Genomic DNA, 16,565 nt, shown 5'->3' on the forward strand with positions numbered 1-16,565 from the left:
ATTCCTTTTTCTCGATTTTTGACCACCAACCTGCTTTTTTCGATTTTTTTGGGCCATATTCGAAATCTAGGGACCGCGTAGATAATGTTAAAAAAAAGGATCATAAAGATCGCTTGAAAAATGGATTAAATATGGTCATTTCACTAAAAATGGCCAAAAACCTCAAAATTGGTTGCTTAGGGTGTTTGTATGTCCTCTTTTTTTCCGTAGTTTTTGAAAAATAGTTTTGAAACCAATTTTTATTGAAAATAGATGGAAAACTGAGAATATATGTGCTTTTGAAATTTTCGATTTCGTCTCCCATATCTCTTGGGGTGGGGTCTAAAATTTTTGGGAGGCCCTTTTTGAGTTTTTCATCAATTGGATATTTTTCTGGCCATCTGAAAGGTATTTCAATGACTCACCTCACCTTTCTGGATCCAAAGTCAGAATGGAAAAATTTTCAAATATGTCCACGAGGTGGCGTATTATGTGACATTTTCGGCGAAAAATGACCATGACTTTTTTTACGTAATCCAAATTTAAAAAAAAAATTGTCTATGAAAAAAATCAAAAAACTAGGGGTTTGTTGGGGACCAAATATGTGATGATTTGGCATATGTGTCATATCTGGGAAAATTCGTTTTAAAAAAAATTCGCATCCCGAAGTTGAAATTTTTTTTCGGGCAATTTTCTATTTTTCGGCCATTTTTGATCACAGGTAGATGGGGTATTTTGATGAAGCAATAAAGACATTTATATAAAAATATTCAGCGGAAAAGGTTAGATCAGAATGACTAGACCTCGAAAAATGGGGAAAAATCGATGAAAATCGAAGTTAATCGTCATTTATCTCAAAAAAATGTATGACTGGCTTGGCTTTTTTCCTCATAGATCGAGAGGGCACTCAATTTTGAGCCGGCTTGCACATTTTTAAGAACCAACATGTTTTATTTGGTGAAAATAGGAAAAAGTTTGAACTTAAGCGATCACCTTAATATTTTAATATCTTACTAATCCACTGTAATGTGCTAGGTTTTTACTTTGTTGATCCACTTTGACAACTGATTTTACATAATTCGGACCCGAGGAATTCAACCGTGGTAACCATTTTGAGAAATTTGTTCAATTTTTTGAGATTAATCGGCTTGAAACCATTCTTTTGGAATAATATTTCGGAAAAAAATGGTTTTTAGTCGATTGCTATGAAAATTGGTATTTGGGGGTTTTTTTATACGAGAAAACCGAATATGACATTTATTTAGAATTCGTACATGGTACATTTCCTATACAAAAATCTTCATCTCTTGCCATTTTGAACATATTAACGGTAACCAAAATACTATCAAAACTATTGATATAAGTAAAAAACACTTCTTTCGAAGTTCCCAGTGTGACGCAATACTGTAAATCTAAAAATGGTCTGATATAAATTTTCAGTGACGCGTTCGCTCAAATATGTACAAAATGTTATTATTGCGTTGCCTCTAAAATGCAAACACAAAATGATTGACATGTCTAAAAGTTAGAACAGAGCGTTTTTATTTTTGAATAACTTATGTTTCACTTTGAACAAAAAATCTGCTGTTATTTACTCTAAAGCAATTATTTTCAATTTTATTTATTTGTAATATGTCCATAAAAAATACTAAGCCGCTGCAAGTATATACAATTTTAAATAAATGGGAAAACGCTTTAGTATTTTTACAAAGAGTGTATGTTTCCATATTTTTTTGCGGCGAAAGAGGCGAGTGAACGCATCACTGAAAATTTATATCAGACCATTTTTAGATTTACAGTATTGCGTCACACTGGGAACTTCGAAAGAAGTGTTTTTTACTTATTTAAAAAAAACATACACAGAAAATTGACACTGAAATCTGATAAAATTTAACTATGTCAATGAGAATATAGCTTCGTTAAATGAATAAAGACTTTTAGAGTTGGTGTTCCCAATAATTTCAAATTCATTCAATTTTTTTTTGCTCTTTCGCCTATAAATTTTATATGGAACAAACGACAGCAAGGTAGTCGACTTTATTATATTCAGAGCAGCTCCCCGAAAATCATTCAAATGACAAAGTAATAGGTATAGTGTCTCCTTCTCACTTGGATAATTTTCTCATTTAAATCACATTGATCATATTATTTGCCCATTAACACTGCAAACCATATAAAATAATTTCTAACTTGGGAAAAATTCTTTCGTCGATTTAAAAGACCATTGAAATCACGAATAGAATACATAGACGATGCAAAATCTATTTCTAATTGATTATCTCATTAACCGCTGAAATTTGATGGTTCCAGGTTGATTTGGTTGTGTTTTTGTCTCTCCTTTACCCTCATTTCGTCCATTAAATCTTCGTTTCACTTTTTCAACTCGTACCACTAAAAACAAGGAATAAAAACACAACCAACGTAGAAAAAACGCTGGTCAGGCGCCGCATTACGTCAATTAGTAAAAACTGCCTCGATCTTGGATTGATTACACATTTTAAACAATTCGATGGAAGCTTATTTATATGGCCAACAATGTATATATGATTCGTATTGGTGCACACATTGAATGGTGAATTGAAAGTAACAAGCGCGCGTACACATAGCTCTTTTAACGTGGAATTCCATTGCACACACGACTTCAGATCATAAATATATGTATGTCTCTCAGCTAAAGTCCGGCAAGCAAAATTGGATTGAATCGCATCAGCAAGGCAGTCGGATGTAAGAAACCGAATTGAAAAATAAAAGCGCTCCAAAGCCCAAATAAACATAAACAAAACACAAAAGAGAGAACTCACATAGCCTCATCAGAATCATGGGATATATAGTTCTCGTTTGGTTCATTCGGCACATGAACAGTCTCCTTATCGTCACCAAGACAAAAGTTACATGTTAAGTACCACATAAATGTAACATAATTATCTCTTCATCTTTTTCGATGTTAGACTTGTGAACAACGCGCACACTCGCCAGCACTTTTTTCTCTCGACTTGCTACGTACAATTCCGACTGTTGAACGCAGTAAAGCCTCTTCTCTTTACATTCACACGTAATGCTTTCGTTGCACACAGTGTCAATACCAAGTTTGATGGAGGTCCGTAATTGTCGCATGATAGCACTGTTCGTCCAGAACTTGTTTTTTTCCTTCAGCCATTGAGCCATTACTTGACTACCCGGGATTTTGTTAATTTTATATATTCGACATGTTTTTTTCCTTGAGACTTTTCGTTGTTTTAAAGTTTTTTCGCCTGTTTTTTTGTAAACAAAGAATGCCAAAATTTTAAGTTAAAACTTTTTGAAATTGTCATTGGTATATCATTCTTTTTTATTATCTTTTCCTGCGAAAAGTTTTTTTCTCATTTATTTGATGAAAATGGTTTTAAAACAAATTGTCTAAATACATTGTCCCACTCTGTAAACTGTTTGTCACTAGCAAACTGGGGATGCAGCCTTTCTTGTAGCTGATTTTTTCTTGCAGCGTGTAAGTTTTTTTAGTTCATGTGCATTTGTTTAAATTCAGTAAAAATCTCTTATCTGATAAAAGAGTACAAGCGCAAGTAACGATCACAGCAAAAAAAGGGGCATAATCAACAATTCTGAGAGAAGTTTCCTTCGTTTGAGCATGTTATCGCAAGCGTTGTTCGCATCATTGTTTGAACCATGAAAACAAATATTGTTACGCGGCTGGTGTATTGGTGCCCCTTTTTTCATCTTAAGAAGCACATTGTTTGTGATTTCTTTTGGCTGCTCTTGTAATGTGGTTCTATTCCTCCAGTTCGTTTGGTGTTTTCAGTGGCCTCACCCGTTGTTGTGAAAATGTAACGGAAAAATTTGCTAAATCAGAGCGTAATGGAAAAATAAAAGACGTTTTTTTCTCTTTCTCGCCATGAAGATAGTGCACCAGTTAATTGTGTCTAAACAAATCGAGAAAAAAAAACTTGAAAGAAGAATATTTCAGCCAAGACTGGGATACGACTTCAGCGACGCAACAACAGCAGCAGCGAAAAAAACTGCTAATTAAAAAGATGTAGCACAATAATCGAGAATGTGATCGAAACAGTTTCAAACTAACATTTTGGCTTCGCCTTTTATTCTACCTTTTCAAATAATTTATGAGCGCTTACATCGATTAGTTAGACACAACCCACCAGAGAAACGCGCGCATCGACCGAACCGAGAATGAAAAAAGCATATACAAAATAGCGAACTGAGCAACAATCAAGTCGAATTGAACGCATATAAATACGGTGTAACATTAACATGAACGGTTTAACCTTTATGAGATATGGCAGCGATAAACAATGTATAAAAATTGCGTACGAAAAAATATATAAGAAAAACGCATCAACTTATTGTGTATTACTCATTTATGTTGGGATGAAACAATTCTTTGTCTTTAAATTATATCTTTTTTCCAGACAACCGAATGAATGATAAAAAAAGAAACGAGTAATTGCGATAAAAGGGATTTTTCACCTTTAGTTGTCATTTAACGTAATTCGGAGAATCGCTGATAACATACCAAATTGTGTGATGATTCAAAAATCAAATACCAACAATTATGAATGATATGTGTATTGAATTAAGTAATTTATCTTCAAGAGAAAAAAAAGACAAAAATCTTACAATTTTTTTTTAATGGGCCTTTTTTGGATTTGTAGAATGGAAAACTATTTTGGATTTGTAGAATGGAATAGAAATACTTCGTTGTGTTTTTTTAGGTATATTAAGCGATTTGATGCGATGATAAATGTGTCTATTTGTGGATGATGTTAATTAATCGAACGAGAGAACGTCAAATGATACAGTTTTGAATAATTTTTCTTCTTTATGATTACTAAGCATTTATGCTTATCTTGTTATTGTTCATGTGGTCTCGTTTTCTCTCTTGATACTTGTCCATTTGCATCAGTGCTGTCAATCTATATGCTTTTTGGATAGAAGTTTCAAAGTGAACTGCGCGCTTTCATTGTCTTTGCTCTCAAACCGAAATATCACCATTTCGTTGCTGTTTTTTTTCTTTTGCTGTGTGAGTTTTTTGTCTTCTCGGTGACTTACTTTGTTTCGTTTAATCTTTGGTTTTGTCATTTTCCTTTTCACCACATTGAAAGATATTTACTATTTTGTATATCTAGTCGTACACTCGATAAATGGCTGCAAATCCCATGATCGATGTGGGAAAAAAGTGATTTCTCTCGGCTCACATACTCTTTTGATTTTCATGCGTATCATTTTCATTTTCAAATTCTCCTTCGCGTATGCTTCCAGATGACTTTGTTGGTTTATGCTCAATTCCGTTGTTGTTGCAGTTTATCAGATCGTAGCTTCATGTAATTCTGTATTAAAATACCAACATCGTTGTTAGCTTGACACACAGCCAACAAAACGAACAAGAAGAATGACCAGCATCAGTATGCTCGATACATGTAAACTTTACAATGATGAAGTCGGTTTATTTTTCTGTGTGCTCTATGCTTAATTTGCTCCCAGTTTTGAAATAATAAACATGCGGTGTATGCTTGAAAACCAGATTCAATTGAGCATTGACCCCTTAGCTAAGGTTTATTATTTCATTTGCTAGCATATAAAGTTAACGCAATTAGTTGCAAAACAAAATACGAGGGCTGCTCCATATATTTCTAGAATTGGCAATACTGACGTTGCTAGATGCAAACCATTGTCATATTCATTAAGTTTGACATTTGGTAGCATAAACGATCTCAGAACGTTCTGTCATACGCGCGCTATTTGTATTGTTTACAGTGACATCTAAATTGCGTCTCAACAAAAAAATGAATTTTACTCGTGAAAATTTTCGTGCGATAATTTACTACGACTTTGGATTGGGTGTATCTCAACAACAGTGTTTTGATCAACTTCATTTGGTCTTTGGCGATGAAGCTCCATGCAAGGCCACTGTATGTATATCACTGGTTTACTGAATTCAATCGTGGTCGTCATTCGCTCATCGACGAATTCCGTGAAGGTCGTCCAAAATCGGTTGTTGTTCCAGAAACTATCGATGCTGTCAGAAACATGATAAAGCAGGATCGTCATGTCACATACCGTGAGATTGAGGCATCCTTGGGCATTAGTATGAGAAGCATACACACGATTTTGCATGAACATTTGGCCGTAAAAAAGATTTGCTCTCGTTGGATTCCACATAAATTGACCGATGACCAAAAATTAGCTCGTGTGAATTGGTGCAAATCTCACACATCTCATCAAACCACTCAATATTTGACCACTCAAAACATCGAATTAATGGGTCATCCACCGTACAGTCCTGATTAAGCACCCAACGATTTCTTTTTGTTCCCGAGCGTAAAGAAAAAACTGCGTGGTCAACGATTTTCGACGCCAGAAGAAGCAGTTGATGCGTTCAAAAACCACGTTTTGAAGATGTCTCACGCGGAATGGCATAAATGATATGACGATTGGTTCAAGCGCATGCAAAAGTGTATCGATCATCGTGGAGAGTACTTTGAAAAACAATAAAGCCATTTTTGATAAAAAACGATTGCGTTGTATATGCTTTTCTAGAAATATATGGAGCAGCCTACGTATGCTATGTCAAATTCTGTTTTTTTTTTCTTCTAAAACATACATAATACAATCATAACTTCTATATTTTTTACAGTATATTTCGGATATGACTATATGTGACACAAAAACACAAATCGCGCGTAACGACTTTATTTTTATATTCTAGACTATTACCATTTTTGGCTTGATGACTTTTTCTCAAATTCACATCCAATGTGTACAATAAATTGATAAACTTCATCTCTAGTTTTATATAAATAATATATTTAACTTAAACAATTCATGACATTAGTCGATAAATTCTCATTAAATATCGATATTTAATTATATTGTAAATATTCATTTTTCAACATTGTGTCAGCAAAAAAAAAAACATTTGAACTATAAAACCTTTAAACCATTCAATGTCATTTATGCCATGATTATAGTGTCGCCTTTTCTATAGAAAAAAAAAACATCATTTACTGATAAAAATCTACCCCGTTCCATGTTGTATATTTTCTACGTTGTTGTATATTTTCCAATCGTTTATGCTAATGTTTTGTGTAACATGAAAAATGCTCAGTTTTTTCCTTTCCGAAATTCCAAAATGCTGGCGCAACTGTTTTAAATGGAATAAAGTTTAATCGATTCCAGCTGAAATTATAATATATTTTTCTAATGATTCGATTTAATATGAAAAAAAAATGAAACAATAGCTAAAAATAAGCGGTTATTAATAGTTGTTGCAATATAGTTTCTTACTGGTCGCAAAAAAACACAATATGCATATGCAAAAGTACCAGTTATATTCTGAAATGTTGAATTTCTAGTCACTATAACATGGAAAAATTGTGATTTGAGGATGTTTAACTTATAATTATGCGATTTATAATCGTTTTGAATGCCTATTCAATTCATGATAAACTCATCGCCATCATAAATTATGAAACGTGTAGACATCACGGTGACATCAAACAAGATTTAAACCAGATATTTTCCATGATTTATGAAACTTCAAATGACAACTAGCTTTAATCTCTTGTTATTTGTTTGTCGATTGGATAGGAAAAAAGTAGAGTTTGTGTGTTTTTTTAAAATTATCCATTAAGTAATTATAAATACGGAGGTATGTGTATATCGATTAATTTAAAATTACAAAAGCAGATGATTTTCGAATGAATAAGTGTTCAATAGTGTGACGCACCTAAAAATTAAATTGAAACAACTGTCGATTAGTGTTGTGGCCTGTTTGTGCGGTGCGATGAGAATATGTGTGGCTTTTTAAAATTATACGATCTGAAGTACAACATTCCAATCAAAATGCCAGCCAAATTGTTGAAAATTGAAATGAGTGGAAAAACAAACAAAATCATGCACATCGCTTTATGTTACGCGCGAAGTGAAGTGCACTTAATTGAAGTATACAGTGAAGAAAGAAGGAGGTGAGAGAAAAAACGAGTCCATATGATTCGTAATTGGATGAATTGGGATTGTGTTTAATGAAATTTATGTAAAATACGATTTACGAAATCCGAAAAATAAACGGAAAAGATTTTCACTTTTTTACTAATTTTTTTTTTGTTTATTATACGAACAATAAATCCATCATATGACACTTTTAATTGAATTCTAAAGACGCACGATCACATTCAATACGATATTTTGCAATCGACACAGTTTGAATCTAGAGTGTTTTATGAAGTATTCGCATTACAAAGTGAGTGAGGAAGAGAATAAAATCATAAAATTGTGACTTCAATGCGAATGAATTTTCTATTTGCCTTTTGGTCTTATCCTCATTTCTTTTTATGGGATTAGATTATGTGTCAATTTATATTACGATCGACAATGAAACAGAATAAAATAAGAGCGCAACAAGCAAATAGATAGCACGTAAAACGTGAGAAAATCACTAACAAAACAAGATGCCTTGTTCAATAGCACCGCTCACTCTTTCAAACACCACACACACAAACATACATACATTTTCATTTGGACAGAATATAAAGTCGATCTTTCAAAGTTTATAAAATTTATTGAATTGACTGGAGAAAACATCCGACGCAACCGGACAATGAATGCTGTATATACAACATCGATCGAATGTCTCAACCATAGGTATTTAAGTGTATTTACGTAAATTGGACTTCATAAAAATGAGAAGCGCATTCGGTTTATTTGTTATATGCGAATTTATTTCGACAATTATTTCATTATTCTGTCTTCGGGTAGGTTAGGTCTGTTGGTGGTGTGTGTTCGGCGGGCACCTTCTCTCGCTATTGCGTTGCATTTCTTACATCTTTCTTCCAGTATAACGATATGTTACCACTAAAAAAAGAAGAAGAAGAAGAAGAAATGAACGTCGTTGCCGAAAGAAGTTGAAACAAAGTGCAATGTACAAAATTTATGAAATGAAATCGAAATGAAAAATGGCCAGTGGAAAAATGGAGCTGATATCGGCACACAAAAGTGTGCTCTGTTCACAGTTAGTGTGCAGGACGATTGAAGAACACGAGCACGCTGATTGTTGTAAACACCGAAAATGGGAACATAAACAATACTGAATGGAAAATGAATTGTTGCCGTGAAATAATATATGGACACTTATTGAAATATTGAAAATAAATTAATTATTCTGCGTTCCATAGAATATTCATATTTCACAGTGTTATGCGTATTGCTTATTCGATCTCTCTTTCTCATTTTGGTAAATATCATCGGTCATTTTGTAATCGAACGATCGAACGGGTTTTTACATTACACCGAAAAATGAGTTTCATTTATTTTAGCTGCTTTCTTGTTGCATGTCATCGTTGATTCTTGAGTTCGATGAGAAAAGTTTGTGGCGACGATTTAACTATATACATGTATGCATGACAATTTGAAAACATATATGCATTTCGCGCCACCAAAATCCAATCGCAACAGAAACTTCTTATTTCAAGTTTATACTTTCATCGTTCATATTTGTTACAATGGCATCGAACGTTTGTACATCGAACGTATGTATCCGTATCGTTTCGATAGATTTTGTCAAAAGCAGAACAAAGGTTCATTTTATTCGAAACGAAGAGATTTGTTAAATCATTTTAAATTGTAGTTGCTCGCGCGCGATCGTTGCGCCGGTCGATATCAAAGAGAATACACGTATTTTATAAAATCGGGATTCTCCTAACCAGCGTAAAACCAAACCAAATCAATATTCAATACCTCCTTGGCCGCAGGTAATTAAAAAGCGTAGCATAGAGAATTACATTTTATCAGAAACGAGATGCGAGAACCTGATTGAACTCAATATTGTGTGCCATTTCTTGTTGCTGTTATTATTGGTGCATGCAAATGCGACGTTTGGGTGAATTACCGATCGCTGTTCTTAACATTTTATTTCTTTATCGAACAATAAATAATAGATGGGTTAATTAAAAGGGAAAAATCACTTTAATTAGTTAAATTCTTTTGAATTTTTTCATTATTGCCATTATAAGTAATAATTAATTCATTCTTTTCTTTTGTGATTTTCCCCTAGGTTAATTAAAAATGGCATTTGCTGCATGGTATACACCGTGGATATGTATTTATTGAATATTTTACAGTGAAATATCGGCTGATGACTTTAATATACAAGTGCGATAAGGCACATTGATCGGCAGATCCTTTTTCAACATGTTCGATATATGCATTGTCTGTTTAATCTTTAATTTCAATGGAAACTTTTTGAATTAATGATTTAATCATATGATTGTAGTGATTTGGAATATTGATTTTATGAATAAAATCTCTGTCTTAACAACAATTTAAAAAAGAAATGTATTTCTTGTCATTCTCAGCTTCAATGAACAATGAGTGTTTTTTTTCTATCAAAATCACAAATACTTTCTATATTTTTGTCAGTCTCCAATGGCTTTTGGATAATTCATTTTTGTCTTTTTTTGTAATGCTTTTTAACCTATTCAATAACCCTGTGCTTGATATTTCACACAGACCAAAACTATTTCAAACAGAATTTTATTTATGGTTACATTTTCGCATATTTATTGTCTAGATGTTTTATTGGTAACTCGATATCTATGCAACATATATGAAAATATGTTGCTTCCGATGTTGTTTTATGAGCAACTTGGATTCAGTTGGCCTGACTGTGGCATTTGCTTCTGCTCGGCAGACTGCTGCCAATTCAATTCATATTCACTTTAAATATTCAAACATTCATTCGTTCGATGGCAAGATTTTCTTTATATTGTTTTCCATTCAAATATAGAATTTGAAACGCGATGTTTGACTTTAAAAAAAGCTGTAAACATTTACACGGTTTTTGTAAACGAGCAAAAAATATAATTTAAATATTGTTTATTTGTTATTTGTATGTATGGATTTCTTCTATTGATTCTAAATGTAAATATACTTCAAAAGGTACAATTTGCAAGTTCAATACGAAAAAGTAAATGCAGATAGCTGAAAATATAGACTGTACATTAATCTCAATATCAAGATCATTTGTAATGTATGTGTTGCATGCAGCAAAAGTTTTGCCTTGGGGACACTTAAGTGTGTCCATATATATAAGAAGGTCGCGAACGCTTTATAAATTGAGTCTTCCAATATGAAAACGAATTCGATTTAATTATGGATATTTTGGCTAAATTCATTGCACACAAGAATCACCTTCAGCCAAAGTCCAAATAGCAAATTCTATGTTTGCATTAACTTTTTCGGGCGCAACAAATTTCAATTGTTTCAGTATTGTATTTATCGATTTCGTTACATGAATGTTAGAAGGTAGTTTTGGATACCCCATTGCGAATAAACGATGTCAATCTCAAAACAATCGATATGACCTTCGATTACAGTGCTGTGGTACGCTTTGGTGATATATTCACGATAAATCATAAAACAAAGAATTAATCTCAATGCGATACATTTCATAACATATAATTCGTGGCACACCCCATAAAGTGCATAACAATCGATTGTTTTCCTTGGAAGACCCCAAAATATGTGGTCACTGTTTTTGTCTCTTTTAATCTGACATTTCGTTGCTTTTAGACAAATTTTCGGTGCATTCAATGTCGATCTCTACATTGTTTCGTTTCAGACAAATTTTATGTTGTGGTAAGCATACACCAACCAAGCCACTTCATCCACGAATGGCAAAAAAAAAACAGAATTTTCCCATTCATGAACGCGCACATTTACGATTTACATTTTGAAAATAATCTAAGTGAAAACGACTACAGTGACAAAAAATATGTATGGTGAAACCGAAAATGCATTCAAGAACGGCAATTTTTTTTAACCGAATACTATACAGGACAGAAAAAAATGTTTTCCACTTTTTTTGACACTGTGAGAATTTCATTGTATGCTAAATTCGACAACATTTGAATTTCCACAAGACAACCAAACGACTTTAACTGAAAGCAATGTACTGTAGAAATTAAATTTCTTTAGTTTTTGTGTGCAGGCTTCTTGGTATAATTTAGAGAAGACAAAATCGCGAGCTAAACAGTAAAAGACAACAGAGAATACGCTCGCAAAAAAAAACACTTCGCGACAAAGATAACAAACAATCTAGTGAATGTAATGCACATGCACAACAACAAAAACAACAGAGAAAATTGTGAAGACCCAAACAAAAATATGTATGCATAATATTATAAGCGAAAGAAAAAAAACCACATATTATGGCAAACCAGTGCATACAGCAAGGTAAATGAAAAGAGAGTCACACGTCCACGGGCGAAAAAGAAGCAAAATAAAAAATTCGACGAGTATTGGTCTTTTTTTTACTGTCTGCAAACGCGAGAAACTGAGCGCGAGAAACACAAAAACCAAAATAACAATATGAATCGTTTCAGTTTTTGTTTCATTTGCGGTTTTGCATACAGTTGAACCACTTTATTCGTACTCGACTGACGATCAACAAAGACAGTATTGCACTGAAATGGTCGATTTAATTGTGAGTTAACTGTTGAAATTTACTTCCAACCTAAAGCTGAAGTTAATATTTATATTTTATTTTAACAGTTTCAACTGCAAGGCAATATGCAAGTGAAAACAACAGCAGTATCGTATCTATTTCATAGGAAAAGAAAGAAAAATATTCCATGGTTTCATAAAACGAAATAAGCACATAACAAATATTCTTCATTTTTCTATTTTCAAATCGAGCTAGTTCAACAATTGCAAGTAGCTATTTGTTTGTTTCCCATCCATGGTCAGACATAGCACACACAAACTGCTGGCAAGCGGGCTTTTGTATAGATTATTTGCATATTTTTCTTTGGTTCGGGACCATAATTTTGAGTATAAATAATGTGCCTGTTTTGCGCTGCTCCATGACGTACTCCAATATACATTATAATTTGTTAAGATTTATCAACATAATTTTTTGTGTAAAAGAAAACTGATCCGTTCGTTGAATTACGCAAAATTTTGATTGAATTTGGCGCCATCAATTTTTTTTGGGGTAAAAAAAAGAAAGTCATCATTTCTTTCTCTGTACATCACTGCCATTTGAATGCTTTCAGAGTTCTGTGTTAAAGGCATTTAAGAACAAAGAAACAAAATACTCCGAATACCGATGAAGTAATTAATGTCACTGTTGATAAGATTGAAGACATTTGTAAACAAACTATTTAAGTACGTGGCATTTCCTTTTATAACTTGTTTCTACCTTTTTATATTCCTTATTTCTTTGATCGAATCACAACGAGAGAAAAACGTCGAGAGATTATTTCAAAGAAGCCATTAATCAAATTCATCAGTGGCACATATCACTTGGACTTGGACCAAACAATTGACGACACACGTGCGCGGTGTGCATTTCATGCTTTTAACTGCAAATTATACACTTTCGACACGAAGGCGCTCTTAATTTTTGGATTGGAAACGAAAACAAAAACAATAAATAATTTTGTGAGATCAATTAGTATTCATGAGTGATATGGTTAATCTGTTTTGTGTCATTTGAAATATACATAGTGGTTGAACAAATTTAGTTTATTTTTTTTTCCTTTTCAAATTCAGATTTTATTTAATCCATTTTCCAATGTTCATTTGAAATTGTCTTTAAATAAACAATGGACAGTCCATTGGACACAATGCGTTCGAAATATTCTTGTCATATTTCGTTGTAACCGTTGTTTTTGTTATGTTGCTGTTAATAATAAATGAGAAAGAATACAAGACCTAAGAAACACTATTGAATTGAATCAATCGTCCATTTTTGGCGATGATTGTTTGTCAACGCAACATAAACTCACAACGCTATAAAAAATATTCTGAACTCGAGTGAACTTCTTTCGTTATAATGCTGTTGTTGCTTCCGACGTTCGCTGTGTTTTGTCGCTGTCGTTGTTTTAGTGTGACGAGTGTTTTGGATAAACATAATATCGCTGACAGCGTTGTATTTTTTTCGAATGTTCATCGTTTCATATTTCAGTCTGAGAATTTGAACAGCATCATCGATTGTTGTGCCACACATTCAAATCAGAAATCAACAAGTGAACACACACGAAAAGTAGCATACGTTGTAAAATTGTTAGAGACTTATCGATATTGTTAATGATGAACATTTGATATTTTCGCTTTTTAGTTTATATTGTTTCGATGACAGTTTTCATATTATGTACATCGTGATTGTTTCGTGGAAATGAAAAAAATGGGTAGAAAAAGAAGATACGTCGAAGTAGACGAAGACACAACGAATGGCACAACGATAGTAGCCCGTAAATGTGCCCTAAATTCATTGGTGAATACAAATTTAGATGAATATGTGCGTGAACGATTTTTGCAAACAATCGCCGACATTAGTGAAAGAATTACAAAAATTTTAAATCTGGCATCATTATTATTTTTACACAACATTAATTATTTCACAGACATCGTAATCAGTGGCAGACATACAAGTTTTTTTACCAAAGCATGGCAGTAGTGACAGTTGGGCAACGCAGCATTGAATAATGGCACAAATTTGTGCTCAACAATGGCACAAATTTGTACCAGCAACCAATAGGATTGCTATAGTTCATCTGGCAACCGATGCGAGCGCGTCGGTCATTTTTTGTCACTGCCGTGCTTTGTTTTTTACTCACCCTGGTATAGAACAGAATAAACTATGCTTTTATGCAACAATCCGAAAAAATCAGTCAAACATTATGTTCATGCATCCCAATTTCCGCCAAATGGTTATTGATGAAATTGGTGAAAATTTCGAATGGGTCGACGAACATTTGCTCAGCAATGTTTTGAATCATGCATATGAAATGTATGAAACGAACGTTAAAAACAATATATTTGTGCATCGATGGAAAAGACTTCGGTTTTACTTAAATATGAAAATGTGGAAGTGGAATAACTATGAAATGAGTGAAATAGACGATCCTAATTATCGCGTACTTTTAAGTGACGCCGACATTACGGGAATATTGAAGTTTCTCTTCTATGAGCGACCATTGAATCCTGACAGCGACGCAAAGAGAGTAGTGTATGATGAATTGTTAAAAGATTTACTTGATTTGGGTGGTCCGACGAACGACAAAATGTTTAAATTTGTGACAGAAAATTGGTTTAAATCACTCTATTTCTTCAAGCGGATTCAACGTCAAATCGAACAATTTCTAATCGATACGGCCGGCTTAAAAATACAATGGGCAGAACACATGAAAAATCGCATGATGCCGCAGCCGAGCGCGCTTCGACCGCCGAATTCATTTAAAGTGAGAAATTTTACTGTTGTGCCATTGAATGATTTCAAATTAAAACACATCCCAATCGATACGAAATTATTGCTGTACATATCCAACGAATTCATTGGCGAAAAAGGACCGAAACTCCAACAAAATTATTTCTTTGAACATCGTGATGAATATTGGGCAACATATTTCGACATGCAAAAAATCATCAAATTAGTGAAAGGAAAGTTTACATTTCGCCGAAGAATCCTCACTGACAGCGTGTCGGCATCGGTATTGTTCAACATACCAATACCAGAAAATGAAGAAATGTCATCAGAGGATATTCTTGCAATGTATCCTGAGTTTTTCTACGATATTGCCATCGATCCAGGTATGCGTACATGGCATGCCAGTGTAAGACGCACATTAAATCACGTAGACATGCAACGTTGCAAAGAAGTGAGTTGTATTTTATTTATTTTACATTAAATTATATCATATTTGTTCAATCGGCAATTTTTTTTACAATGAAACAATTAATATATTTTTTTTCCTTTTAATCCCAACTTATAAGGAAAACATCAAAGTCAGTAGTCAGCGTTACCATTGGGAAGCCAAATATCCAAAACGCAACAAGAAAATGAAACTTTTCAGGCGGGAGTTCACTGAATTTGAGCAAAATGACTTAAAGGCACATCCAGTGATGCCATCTCCACGAGGTTCACAATGGTTACCATACATTCGTCATCGCCTGCGAATGTTGAAACGTGGCATGGAAACATACGATTCTCGTAAATACGCACGTTTTCGATTTGATAAGTACGTTGAGAAGAATCGAGCAATGGACAATTTTGTGAATCGGCTAACGAAAAACAAAGCATGCCTATTCTACATGGGTGCGGTTGAGATTTCGCCAAATTTGCCGATTAAAATCAAGAAGCATGTCCGCTGTCCGGGCACACGGAAATTTGTGAAAAGCGTTAAGAAGAAACGAAATTGTGTTGTTCGATACGTGGGAGAAGACTATACGTCACAAACATGCCCAAGATGTGGAAATCGATATCCACAACATACAAGAAGTGATCGATTCAAGACGTGCCATAATTGTGTTCCAGAACCAGCCTTTCAATTGCCGATAATAATTGTGACATAAAAGAGCCGTCGACAATTGAAAGTAGAACGAAAGGCCGTTAAGAAAACAAATCCAAATCATCAAATGCTCAATCGGTTGGTATTTATATTATTTTTTGAGGTAAAAGTGAAAACGAACATAAAATTCATTCTTGATCCATTTCTATTTAGATTGGTGTCTAAGGTTGAAGTATACCGAAAAAACTGGCGTCCAATCATTAAACCAAATGCTGAAGCGGAGAATGT

This window comes from Contarinia nasturtii, unplaced genomic scaffold, assembly GCF_009176525.2.
Source record: "Contarinia nasturtii isolate CC-2019 unplaced genomic scaffold, AAFC_CNas_1.1 Cnas_scaffold_864, whole genome shotgun sequence".
In the NCBI taxonomy this organism is placed as follows: domain Eukaryota; kingdom Metazoa; phylum Arthropoda; class Insecta; order Diptera; family Cecidomyiidae; genus Contarinia; species Contarinia nasturtii.